Consider the following 14,292-nt stretch of genomic DNA (forward strand, 5'->3'; position numbering starts at 1 on the left):
GATCCTTACCATGCCAGCTGGGGCCAAACAGGTTGGAACCTCTGTAAGAAAAAAACCATTTACATCTGGTTTAGGACAGAACCTTTTTGATTGATATAATTCAAAATCTACTTCTGGGAAGAAATGAACATTCCTGATAAAACAATCAACTAATCAATTTTCTGATCAACTTTAATGAGATTAAGCTTTGCTCTGGGAACTTAATCCCCCAACGCTCCACCTGCTGACTGTCAGTCAGTAGTCCCAGTGTTTAGTCAATTGTTTCACTAAACAATCTTTCTTTTCTTTTTGTATCTCAGTCTGATAATGATGCAACCATTTTCTTTTCCTAGGAAATATTCCTTCCAAAAGTGAATCTTGGAAGGGGCCTCCTGGAAGCCTTTTCACTTGAGGTATGATTGTGATAAAACATTGACATGTGCTTTCAACAGAATTTTCTAGCACCCCAGAGTGGATGACCGGTAGACATGCCGAGGTTTCTTCAACTTTTCTGTGAGCCCATGGCCCCCTTCCGCGGACAGCCCCTGCTTGTGCGTGTGTTGCCTCTGGCTGCAGTGGCCCTACCCATGAGAATTCTGGTAAAATCCAGCTCCCACCAGCCCTTGCGATTTGGTGAGGAGGGAGAAGAAGGTTGTCATGCTTTGAATTGTGTCCTCCACGAAAGATATGCTGGAATCCCAATCCGTAGTCTCTCAGAAGGTGATCTTGTTTGAAGACAGGTTCTTTGCAGAGGTATTGAGTTAAAATGAAGTCATTTACATTAGGGTGGGCCCTAACGCCATGTGAAGATGAAGGCAGAGACCAGGGTGATGCTTCCACAAGCTAAGGAATGACAAAGGTTTTCAGCAAACCACCAGAAAGTAGGGAAGAAGCACGGAACAGTCTTCCTCAGAGTCCTCAGAAGGAACCAACCCTGCCAACACCTTGGTCTTGGACTTCTAGCTTCCAGACCTGTGAAGCAACACATTTCTACCGTTTAAGCCACTCAGTTTGTGGTACTTTCTTGTGGCAGCTCTAGAAAACTAATACGAGGGCTTTAAAGGGAACACTACGAAACATGATGCTTAAAGCCTTCTTCAGCATCCCCAGCATAGAAGTAGCATAGAATCTTCTACCTTCCTGCCCCAGCCTCTCTCCACCTTGCTGGCTCTTTCCCTCCCTCCCCACTACCACTTCCTCCCTGTCCGCCTCATCTTCTCCCACCTCCCTCTCAGAGAAAAGCAAATTTCTCTTCTTGTATCGCACATAAGGGTCTCGCTCTCATCTGAAACAGCCTAGCAAAATTTTCAAGTACATTTTTATAAAATTATAATAAATGTCCACGAGTCTTAAGGTAAGACTTGATGAAGCCCGGGCTTCCCGCTGAGGCTTCCTCCCCTCCCTCTCACAGGTCCTGGACCCTCCGGGCACTACCCAGGCTCTTCAGAGCTACCACTTCCCAACCCTTGACGTTCTGCTTTCCTCCAGAGAGGCCCTTTTCATCTTAATCGCCTAGGGAAAACAGGCTGAAGATAGCAGAAAGATAAAAGTGTGGAATTAACAAAGATTAGGGTATCTTTCAGTTGCTTTTTTTCAGCTCCTGACTCCATATTGACATGGGAACAGAGGTGCCTCTGGATTTTTGTCTTCTTTTATTCCTGAGGGTGGCTCCCACCTCACAAACGTCTAGAAGGGTGTGCTGACCCTTCTCACATAAAGGTTCTTTTCCTGAACACTGGGCCCCTAAGGTAATTAGAGCAGAAAAATGGGTGCCCCATGGGTTGAGTTAAAATTGACACAGAGATAGACCTTGAGAATTAGCATGCAAGGTGAAAATTGCATAGAATTCAAAATAGCATAGGAAATCTCTTATAAAGGTATCATTTTGGAAACTGAAATACCATTTTTCAATAAATCCATGACAGTCGCAACATGTACAGAAATAAACCAGTATTTCTTCAGCTAAGGCAGCTGGCTTTTAGGGACCATATTGTGCAAACATTGTATTGTCTCTTTTTATTCTAGAATCCCTTTCAGTCTGGCAAGTAGCTTTCACTGGAGCTGACTGAGAGAACGCGAGATTCATGTCTCCCATCTCCCATTCCTTCTGGAGCATACCTTTATTGAGTAGAATGGTTTATTAAACAGAATTGCCCACAATATTTAAATGGCTGTTTTCTCTAAGTGCATATGGTTGAATTTGCTTCATAAGGACCCTTTATGATGTAATGACTCAGATCAATTTTTATCATCTTGAGACCCATCCAGAATTTCTCTTCAGGTGAAAATCACCTTTAAGTGGAATTTTTTTAAAAAAAAAGGAGAAACAACTGACTTTACTTTCGGCAGTGTCAGCTGCATCCGAATAATTTGCAACAGGCCAGACCTCCCATTGACAAACCAGAGGAAAGCCGGTCTTTAAAATAGATGAGGGCATTAGAGTGTTACCGTGGAAGCCAGAACTTGAGGGGCCCAGGTCTCTGAGAAGGGAGGAAACTCCTTGAGGTGAACCTGACGTTCTTTGCTGCTTTTCCCCTCAAGGAATCTGCCGGCTCAAAATCAGTTTAGGATGAGAGACTGGGAAACCAAGCAGAAAGCGGTGGCCAAGTAGAGCTTTTGGCATAAATCGATGTTCAGGGTCACCAAAGGAGCCAGGAATAGAGGGATCAAGAGAGAAGGGAGCACAATGAAGTGAGTGTGACGATCTGAGACGGTTTTCTTCTTGAAGCTGTTTGTCTATGCACAAGCAGCATGGAGTCATGCTGATCCACCAAGCAGAAAGCTTCCACAAAGAGGCTGAGCACTTCATGCGGAGGAGAAGGGAACCAGGGAAACTGCCTAGGTTTCTGTTCCCCGTTTCCAGAGCTATGCCCCAGAAATAAGGCAAATCTGAAATAGACCCAGCATTACTAAGACTGTAATGCAGCCTCGAATCAGTTCACTCGCCAACTGGGCTGCCTTGGAGAAGTAACTTGTGCTGTAAACTCACAGTAGGTCACTGTTGCCCACTGACCTCTGGTTACAGAAATAAGCAGACGCTGTAAGGCAGGTCAAGAAGGCAGCCCTTTGCAGGAATTCTAGAACTGATGCGCTCTTCCCCAAGCTCATTGATTTCATGAGACATGGTTAGCAGCACCCATCCCTGTGTTAGGCACCACTGTGAGTACAGTATACGAAGAGGAGTTAAGACGAGTCCTTGCCCTCAAGGGGCTCACCAGCTACAGGGGGAGACCATCAAAGAAATCGTTGATGGCCACGGAGTGTGACAAGCGCTATGAAAGAATTTAAAGGATGTCCTGGGAGCCTAGGAGAGGGCACTTAATCTATCCTTGAGGTGGGGGGAGGGTAGGTGAAGCCAGAGGGTGCTTCCAAGAGAAAGTGAAACCTTAACCAAGTCCAAAGGACTAGTAGGATTTGCCCAAGTGAGAAAGGTGAAAGATATTAAAAGCTGTTGTTAAGAGAGTAGATCCTAAAAATTCTCATCAAAAGGAAAAAAGGATTTTTTTCTTTGTCTCCTTTCTTTTGTATCTATATGAGATAATGGATGTTAACTAAAGCTATTGTGGTAATCATTTCACAATATCTATAAGTCAAATCATTACATTGTATACCTTAAACTTATACAGTGCTGTATATCAGTTATATCTCAATAAAACTCAGGGGAAAGAGCAGAGGGAATAGCACGTGCAAAAAAGCAAGAGAGCGTGGCTTGTCCAGCAAACAGCAAATAACTCTGTTTGATGAACATGCAAAGTACTACGTGGGGGAGAATCACAAGGGAAAGCTAGAGAGAAAGGCAGGGACCAGATCATGAAGGGCCTCTCTCGCCAGAAGTTAAGGAGATCTGCAAGCCATCCTCAGCAATTTCAGCAGTCTGCTTGAAATGGTACATTTCCCCAGGACAGTGCTGCCCAGGACCATATCATTTGTTCCTTCTGGGAACACTGGTTATCTCATATGATGACTAATTGTCTGATTGTGCATGTCTCTGATGAATAAACAGATCAATAAAGAGGTAATATGTGTCATATTATGGCTTCGATTGGTAAAGAGGCTTTGAAAAGGGTACAGATAGAAAAGATATTTGGGAGTTAGACCCAGCTGATTGACCTTGGAGATTGAGGGCAGGGGCGGAGTCAAGAATGATGCCTAGGTTTCTAGCTTGGACAGTTGGACTAATTTTCTTATGACAAATAATTACAATCTTGTGCTTTGTTTATCTATCTTCTAGAGTGAAAGCATCTTAGATCAAGAAATTCATGGGCTGACCCCTAGGCGTAGTGGTTAAGTTTGGTGCGCTCCACTTTGGCAGCTCAGGTTTGCAGATTCAGATCCTGGGCGCAGACCTACACCACTCGTCAGCCATGCTGTCGTGGTGACCCACATATAAAATAGAGAAAGATTGGCACAGGTGTTAGCTCAGGGAAGATCTTCCTCAGCAAAAAAATAAATAAATAAAAGAGAGAGAGAGAGAGAAATTCAGAACCACAAGAATTTTTGAATACCAACTACTTGTCAAGCATCTCCATTATCCCATTCATTCCTCACAACAACCCAAAGAGGTTAGTATCTTTTTTTTTTTTAACCTTTTGGCAGATAAGAAAGCTCTAGATCCTCCAAATTGTAAATGGATGACTTAGAATTTGAGTCCAAGTGTATCTTACCCTAGAACCTGAACTCTTAGTATTAAGCTTTTCTAGGAGATCACACTTGGATTTAAACATAAGGCTGCTTTGATTTGCTTCTTGAATCTGCCCAATTTGGTGTGGCTCATACAGCTGGCCCCTCAAGCTATGGAATTAGATGGTATTTGTAGGTCCTCTTACACTGGGAGCCTTAGATACTGCATAGACAAAATGTGTTCCAGTGGTTAAGGGAGGCCCAGCCCTGGGAATGGAAATCCAGGGGCATGGGACTCGTTCTTAGCCTCCTCCCGTTTGTGGGTCCTATTCTGGGAGGCTCCGAAACATGAGCTCTTCGCAGCCGTTTAGTGCTTCTGCTGAGCAGACAGACTTGTGCTGAGAACCAGTTAGTGTCAGCTGGGAGTGCAGGTGCTGATCCCAGAAAGTGACTGCCCTCAGCAGCACGGGAGGTTGGCTCTTCCAGAAAGAACACAGGGAAACACTACAGTGCATACCTCTCTGAGAGGACAGCAGCCTCCTTCTCCCGCTATCCCTAAAATGTCACTCAGGGACATTTTAACCAGCCATCCCCATGAGCCTTATGGATTACTTCCTGCAAAACGTTTCCAGACTCCACCTGGAGTCGTTCCCTGGGTCTCCTGGCCCAGACCAGGTGGTGAACATAATAATACTGATAATCATCAGCAGCATAATCACAGCTTAGAATTTGCAAAACACTTTCACGTGGATGATGTCACTTCCTCTCCCCAACAGGCCTGTGAGATGGTCAGGGTAGTGATATCATTCCCATTAGTTTACAGTTGCGGAAACTGAGGCTTGAGCTGTGAAGTGAAGCTGGTGAGTGGCTGCTCCTGGGCTAGTGCTGCCGTCACTTCATCCCTTTAGAACCAAGTGGAAATGAAGGGCACACAGGCACAGGGACTCATCCAGGCTAAGGGACTCCTAGCCAAGGGGACTGGCCGGGTAGGGGGATTCTCAAGGACTGCAGGGAGTCGAGTGTGTGCGAGGGAGCTGGCGCTGAGGGGTGGTGCTGTGGGTGATTCCTTGGAAAAGAACTTCTGAGCGTTCTCTCCCTTTGGTGCCTAGTGCTCATTTTAGGAGCTGCTTGGGGCTGGCTTGAATCTGTCTGTACAAGCCTACCCCAGTCTCTCCTGCAGGTTAGAAAACCAAGAATCTTCACCCACAGATGTAGGGAGAGGTCTACACCCCTCCCAGTTAGCCTAAAAGAAGAATGTCAGTTACCCTCCAATGCCGTGCTGACAGGCCACTTTTCAAGACGGTCTCAACAAAGAGGACTGGAAGTGGGTACCTGCCTGTCTCTCTGGCCCCAGGAGCTTTTCACATTGAGTTTGAACGGAGTCTAATACAAGACGGGCAAATTGAAGCACGTTCTCCTTTAGAGGTGATGATTGCTCCCCTCCCCGTGCACGTTTGTGTGTATCGAGTTTATATGTTTATTTGAAAGATGCACGTTTCTGTCTCCAGACACAGTGGCATGCCAGCTCCCTGCCCTGGGCCCCAGAGCTCTCTGTGAGGTCTGTGTCTCTATCAAAAACAGCTCTCATCACCTTGGATTAAGTCTATGCCCCTGAGCCTGTCTTTTGTATTCCCAGCATTCCAATAAGTGGAAGGAAGGGAAGGAGAGGAGGGGCAAGGGCCCCTGGTCAATTACATCACTCTGGTCTACAAGGGGCAGCAAGACAGTTTTAGGTCCAAGAAACTTGGCGTTGAATCCTGGTTATGCCACTTGGTTCTGTGACTGTGAACAAGCATTTCCACGTTTTGGGGCTTGGTTTCCTTAGCTATAGAATGGGGATATTAATACCTGCTCTGTCTGACTCAGAAAGATGTTGCCAGGATGTGTAAGATAAAACAAGGCCAAGTGACTTATTCTGAGCCTTGTTGCTACCAGTAGTTCTGATGGGGAGGCTACAATCCCAGTCCCAGTCTGGACATGGGGATTAGAAAAAGCAGAAAAGCAGCGGTGGGTTGGTGGTCTTCAATTCAGGAAGACAGGCAGGGCTAGGCATCAGGAAAAAGGAAAGACTTGCTCAGGAAAGCATCTCCCACAGTCTGAGCTTTTCTCTGGGCCTTGAGCTTTTACACAAATGGCGACCTGTTACGTTTATGATCTTCCTGAGCCTCAGATAGTTCTGGAAGAAGAAACCTTTAACTGATGAGTTACACAGGAGTTAAAGGACAGGCCTGGGACTAAACTCCATGCCTCCTGAGGCTCATGCCTGCACCTCCTGCTCTGTATCAGCCACCTGCAGGGGACGGAAATTTTGATTGGGGGATAGAGAAATGAAGGCTAAGATTATTTTGGAGAATGGTCCACTTCAGGGAGATTGGGCCTGGAGAAAGAGGAGCTACAGCAAGACATGTCTAAGAACTACAGCATAGGACGAGGGCCCTGGGTGTCTGAGCAGGAAGTAGGAAAGAAAGTGCAGTCATTCATTCATTCATTCATTCTGTTAGCCCTTCCAGACAATGGCTGTCAACTCAGGGCCCAGAGCAGCTCAGAGAGTTGAGTGGGGATGCAGGTAGGGATGGAGATGCTGTTGGACCAACCCACAGGGATTGTCAATGGCATCACGGTGAGTCTGAAATGATAACCAAAGCCAAGCAGATATGCAGCCAGTTCATCAACCTGAAGGGACTGGTCAGAGAAAGATCTAGTTCCAAGGCCTCAGGACTGAAACTGGGAACTCCAGAGCCGAGTGAGAGGCTTTTAAGGCTGGAGTTGGGCATGGAGAAGGTCACCTGGGGGAACTCCCCAAGCGTAGGGGTTGAATGGTGAGAAGGAGCAGGAGAAGTGAGGAGTCAGATGAAAAGGATACCAAGTTAAGGCTTTATTTAGATTTATTCCTGGGACACTGGGAACCACGAGAAGATTTTGATAAGGGAACGGGCATGATTGGGTTTGCATTCTAGAAAGATCACTCTGGGTGCAGTATGGAGGATAAAGGGCAGAGGTCATTAGGGGGAGGAAGAGGAGTAAGCAGGCTGCTGAGGGTCTGAACTGAGTCAGTGTCAATGGCAATAGAGAGAAATGAGAGATATCAGGAGACAGAATCCATTTGATTTAGTAATAATTTGAGTATGGGATGACTTGTGAAGGAGAAGGAGATGTCAAGAATGACTTCCAGGTTTATTGACCTAGAGACTAGAGAACTTAATTCAGGCCCCTACTTTGCCATTATTTTCAAATTTTCAGAACACAGGTCATTTACCCCTTTTAGGCCTCAGTTTCTACTTCTCAGAAGAGGAAAGTTGATCTAGAGGAGTGGTATTCTAATTATAGTCCTCAGGGCCATCCTGCTGGGTGTGACTGGGTCTCAGTGAGAGAGCCCTCATCTGGAGTCAGGAGTTCTGGCTTGTGTCCTGGCTCTGCCTGTGACATTAGGCAGGACACAGTATTTCTGAACCTGGGTCTTAATTTATATAAATGGAGACAATTATTCATTTATTCAAGAAATAAGCATTCTAGGTAAAAGATAAAAAGAATGAAACCTCGGTCTGTGTCTCATGGAGCTCACAGCCCAGGAGGAGAAGCAGACATATAAACAAATAATTACAAAGGAGCTTGGTAAGTGCCATAATGATGTAAACTGGATACAGGGGGAAGTGGCCCAAAGGAGAGAGGAACCAACAAGTACAGGAGCTGCATCAGAGATGGGATGAGGGGCAACCAGGTAGATCAAGGGAAAGCATGCTCTGGATTAAGAAAATTAGGCTGAGCCTTCCCTCCTCCCCCTATTTTTGCCCTTCCTCGACCCTTCCCACTTGCTTCTGCCTTCCAAATGGCAGCCCTCTTCTTCACCTGCAGGTGAGGCCCTGAGGGATTCTTCAGAAAGCAGGACTTTGATCAACCCCATAGCATTAACACCAGCCTACAAACAGATCAGCTAACCCAACATCAAGGGGCGGATGCCCCAATGATGGGCTTCCAGGCATCAGAGACAGGCCTTACTCCAACCTCTATAAGCTGATATCGACATATGTAGACCACACAAGTTCTCTGAAATGCACTTAGTTCAAAGTTGTACCCCCGATGCCTCACGCAATGCCTGGCATAGGGTAGGTGACTAATAATTGTGTGTTGTGTGAATAAAGCTCCACAGAATCTTTTCATTTCTAAGGGTCATTGCCTCATTTATTTCCCAGCCTCCAGGCAGGACCGCATCTCAACAACCACACTTGGAGGCTGTTCAGACTCTTTAACAGATGTAACGCACCCACCCAAGAAACAGGCGAGACGTAGCAAAACTTCATGTGTTTCAACTTTCCTTTACTCAAGTACGCACGGAGCCGCTCCTCTGTGTCAGTCTCTGGACACAGAAATGAATATGACCTCAAGAACGTCAGAGCCTAGTCAGGGGATAGATATTCATTCATAATTCCCATACAGTGGAGGCCCCAGGAGAAAGGGCTTGGCTCTGCTACAGGGACTTTTTGGAGATGCTTGAGCTGCATCTTGAAAAATGAGTAAGCATTCAACAGGTGCATAGGCTGGTGGGGCTGGGGGAGAGTAGGGTAGCTGAGACAAGGGCGTTTAAGATGAGAGACAGACACGTGTGGAGTGTTTACAGTAGTACTGCTCCAAGTGCAGATCCACAGTAAGATAAGGCAGTGCCCCCAGCCCTGCTTCCTTCAATGAGGAAGTCTTACTATAAACAAACTGGCCTCTGAACTACTGTAGGTCAGAGATGATTGGTTTATATTCTAGCACAAGCTTCTCTAAGGAATCAGTCACAAATGGTTTGTAGACAGGCTGCTGGTCTATGGACCACACCACTGCTTTATAGTTAACCAAGTGCTTTCACAAGAATTCCAGGGATTTTTGCCCCTCAGAAAAATCCTATGAGATTGTCAGGGCAAATATTATAATGTTCATTTTATAGGATGAAAGTTAAAGCTCAGAGAGGTTAAGGTTCATGTCACACAGCAGGTAAGCAGTGAGGCTGGGATTTGAAGCCAGGAGTCCTTTCCCAGCCCTCCACCATTCCAGGCTGTGTGGGAAAACACCACTGGCTCGTCAGATGGCTTCCTGGCCAGCAAGTCCCTAGGAACAAATGTCAGAGAGAGTCTGGCACAGGTGGGTCATGTGTGTGACCTCATATGGCATTTCTCATGTTCCTTTGTCTCATATTACCGTCATATCATAAATAGAGGCAGGATGACTCTTCCTTTCCATCCACCCACCCTGGAGCTACCCTCACCTGACATCCCACCAGAGCTTCCCCCAGCTCAGCCCTCTGCTTCTCATTTCACTACCTGAAAGGGCTTGGCATTGGCCCCACTCTGGGAGATGATCCCATAGATACAGCAAGCATCTACTCCAAGTAGGCTTAACTTCCACAAATTCCATTCAGGGACACGTTGTTCTTACCCTGGCCAGATAGGCCGTGGCACTGTGCCAAGCTGTCCTGTCTTCTCTTGGAGCACAGCTCCCTGGGCAGAGCCTTTTTTTTTTCAGGTGAAGAAGCCATGAGCAAGTGGAGACAGCTACGGGAAAGGTCACACAGGCTACGAGAGAAGGGAGCCTCTAGGCCTCAGGAAACATAAATCTGCACGGATGGTCTGGTCATTGCTCCAAGGAGCAAGCTAGTGGGGAAAGCTCCAGGGGCCCAGGTCTGGGTTCCCACAGCCATCTGACTGTGGGAACATTCTATGAAACTGGAGCAAATTGACTGCAGAGGGTCAATGGCTCGAACACCCAGCCTCCTGGAACACAGCCATGCATCCTGATCTGGAGGGGTTCCTGCTTGGAGGGGCTCAGGCAGGGCTCCTCACATCTGCAGATGCTCAGCTGGAAGGCAGTCTGGGGCTCCAGCCTTTTAGAAGCTGAGTCTGGGATGCCAGGGAGGATAAAGAAAGAAACAATTGGAGAGATTCTTGCTCTATGTGTCTTTCCTTCCCCATGGCCTGGAGTCCCATATTCTGAAATAGTGCCATAACGGAGAAGGGAACAGAGCACTGGACGGCAGTCAGGAGGCTGTCCTGATCCCAGTTCCCACTCTACTTTGACCCTGGGCAAATCCCTTCACCTCTCTGGGCCTCTCTTTTCTGCTGCATAAAATGGGAATGCTGTTAACCTGTCATAGATGCCTCAGGAATGGAAGATGATCCCAGTCAACACCCAAGGGCTTTGGGGAGGCATGAGACTTTGGTTGGCCGGCCCCCTGGGCACAGGGCCTGCCATATTATTTAACTCTCTATTCTGTTTACTGAGGTCTATTGGCACCACATACTATGATTCTTCCTTGTCCTCTTTTCTTTACAACAACCTTATAAGATCCTCCCATACTGAGAAATTTCTATCTTCATCCAGCTGTGAGCATCTTGAAGTCAGGGGCCTCACCTGATTTGGATTCACAGGACCTAGCAAGTGCCTATCTGACCCAATAAGTATCTGTTGAATAAATTGATTGACATTTTCCCCCAACAGAACCCCTATGACTCCAAAATTTGTGTGTGTGTGTGTGCTGAGGCAGATTAGCCCTGAGCTAACATCTGTGCCTATCTTCCTCCACTTTATATGTGGGTTGCTACCACAGCATGGCTGATGAGTGGTGTAGGTCTGTGCCCAGAATCTGAACCCACAAACCTGGGCCACCAAAGCAGAGCACACTGAACCACTATGCCATGGGGCCAGCCCCTAAATTTTTTTAAAAAAAATTTAACAAGCACTTATATTAAGCTTCCCATGCACCAGATATTATTCTGATCATTAAATATGTACTAACTCATTTAGTAGGTCCTGTTGTTATCCCCATTTTATGTATTGATAACTCCAATAGCTGGATCTCCTCTTTCTCTGTTTCTCTTGTCAATATTTCTTTTGATTTTGATCTTTTTTGTTCTTGATTCCTGGTATGTCTGATGATTTGAGATTGAATGCTAGTAATTGCCCACAAAAAATGGTAGAGATATTTCAAGGTTCTAGATGTTGTTATCTTTCTCCAGAGTGTTTACTTCTTTTTCTGAACGCAGTTTAGAGAGAAGCAGAGCAGTCGATTGGTTCTGAGATTAAGCTGATTCAAAGGGTGTCTCAGTCTGAGATGACTGGTATTTCCAATTCCTCTTTTCTCCTTGGGTGTTGCCTTTCTGTGTGTTTATCCCTCCACCCTGGTGGCCCCTGAATTCCAATTTTTAACTTTCCAGACCTGAGTGACTACTGGGCTCTGCTCAGCTTCTCAGCTCCTCAGCTACCATTTGATACTCAGCTTCTTGGCCTCTTGGCTGCTACTTAGAAGTTAGCAAATACCTGGAGGGGAAAACTCCAAATGTTGGGCTAACTTCTCTTTTTCCTTCTCTTTGGGATTTTGATCATGATAAAGTATATATATATATATTACTGAGGGAAGTACAAATGCTCCAGGAGCTCAGGTATTGTTTTATCATGCGGACCTCTACTTCTTTCTCTGCAGAAATTTCTGCCTTAGTACACAGGGAACTTCTTGAGGTCAAAATCTGTGGCTTGTTCACTTCTCTATCCCCAGTGTGCAAAACAGTACCTGGAATGAGGTAGGAGTTCCCTAAACACCAGTTGAATTGGGCTGAATTAATTTTCATACAGGGAAGAAGAAAACTAGGATGGGACAAAGGCCATAAGATAGCAGAGATTAATTTCACCCGGCGGTCAGGAATCCCTGGTCCACCAACTCTACCAGCAACTCAGTATGAACACGGCAAGTCACCTCCCCTTGTCTGGGCATCAGTTTTCTCATTTGCAGAGTGGAGACATTGGCGTACATAATGCCTATGGTCTCTTCCAGGAACATGTCCCTGTAGCTGATTGTGATGCCACAGAGGATGAATGAAGCACCCCATTGTGTCCCCATGTGCCCTCTTGGGGCTGCAGTATTGGGCCAGATGGTCTGTCAGACAAAACCAGGGTGGTTGTTCCTATGTCTGTCTTCCCTATTTTCTCCCATGGAAAAATATAGAGTAAAAAGGGTTTCTCAAGTTCACCTGGAAAATGCCAGGCATCTTCTTGTGCAGGACAGAGCAGCCAGAGACAGGAGTAGTGTGAGGAAACATTCTCCAGGTCCTCTTGCCCTGTGCCTGCTCCGGCCAGCCTGCTCTGTGTCCCACTTCTCCGAGCACAGAATTTACTTCCCTGTTTGAGAAAATAGTGCTGTCTCAATGGCAAGCACAGTGCTTGTCCCAGCTAAAGCATGGGCAGGAAGCCAATTCCCTCACCTCGTTTGGCTGAGTGGGGCTCCTCTTTCCAGACACCCTTCTCTCCATCTCCCTGGGATCTGGACATCGTCACAAAGGCTTCCAGAGAAATAAGCGGAGGCAGAGTCACACTCAGCTGACTAGTGAGAGGGACCTGCACCCCCAAGAGAGCACCTGCTTCCCAAAGTCTCTGTCAAAGCCGAGTGTTGGCACATAAGCAACAAGCAATGGTGTAAAGATCCAGCCTGCTCACCTCCTTTTATGGATGAAAGACTGGGCTCAGAGAGGGCCGGTGGCTCTCCTGAGGCTACACCGTTGATATGCAGAGTTGGGCATAGAATATAACGTCACCATGAGACAGCTCGGCTGGCCCCCTGACCTGGAGCGTGGCTTGATTTCATTACTGAACCACACAACCCACTTTCGGCCCTTTTCCCATCCCATGTCCTACAGGCAGCGGCGTCTAGCAGCCATCCAGCGCTCTGGGGCCATTTCTCATCCAAAGCGCTGGAGTCAGCTGGGGGAAGCATTTGGATCCAATTACGTATTTCCAAACATACAACTCCAGAGGTGGGAGGAGGCAAGGAAGCAGCCAGGGTTGTTTTTGTGGATTATGCAGTTGCTGACCTAAATTTCATATTGGGGGAAAAAAAAAGAGAAAGAACTGCCGCAGGTAACACTGACATGTTGGAGAAAGTGCTAAGGAGATGAAATGCCCAACTGGGGTCTTTGAAAATGTTGTCTGTTTTAATTGGATGTGGCTCAGAACTAGCTGGTGGCAGGCCCGTCACAGGCTCCTTTTAATCAGTGGAACTCACATTTCCCCACTGCATCTTCACACAGAATGAAGAGCAAGGGGGCAGGGCCTGGGGAGAGCGGTGAGTCCAATTTGGAATATGATAATTTAGAAGAAGACTTTTATTTAAAATGGAATTGCCAGGCTCCTTCTGCTTTCTCCCTTAGTGAGTACGTTTTTCTAAGGAGAAAGAAACTGTTCTTCTCTTGGAGCAAGAGCCTTGAGCGATTTTCTGACCCATTTTCTTCTTTTTCCAGCATGTGCATGTGTGTGTTGGTACCCTTCTTTTCCAAGGTTTCCAACAGCAGAGTTCGCCATTCCCCAGCCCAGGGGGCAGTGTAGAGAAGAGATAGATGGACGCTTGTGGCCAGGAGCAGAGAGGAGATGCAGGAGGGGCCAGGCAGGAGCACAGCAGCCAATGGCCTGAGACTCATACTGGGGGCCAGGCCTGTGCTTTCCTCGTTTAACCTCAGGATAAAAAATCTCTGACCAGATGAAGAACTGGGGTTGTCCCCGGTGTTCATTCATTCACTCTACAAATGTTGGCTGGACAGAGCTACTCATTGCTAAACACTGAAACTTTCACCCTCTGAGCCTTAAGGGACCTATTTCTGACCTTAGTCAGAAGTCTAGGCCCCAAGCTCATCTTGGGACCACCTTGGAGCAGATCCAAACACTCAGGAAGGT

This window comes from Equus asinus, chromosome 20 (genome assembly GCF_041296235.1).
Source record: "Equus asinus isolate D_3611 breed Donkey chromosome 20, EquAss-T2T_v2, whole genome shotgun sequence".
Taxonomy (NCBI): Eukaryota; Metazoa; Chordata; class Mammalia; order Perissodactyla; family Equidae; genus Equus; species Equus asinus.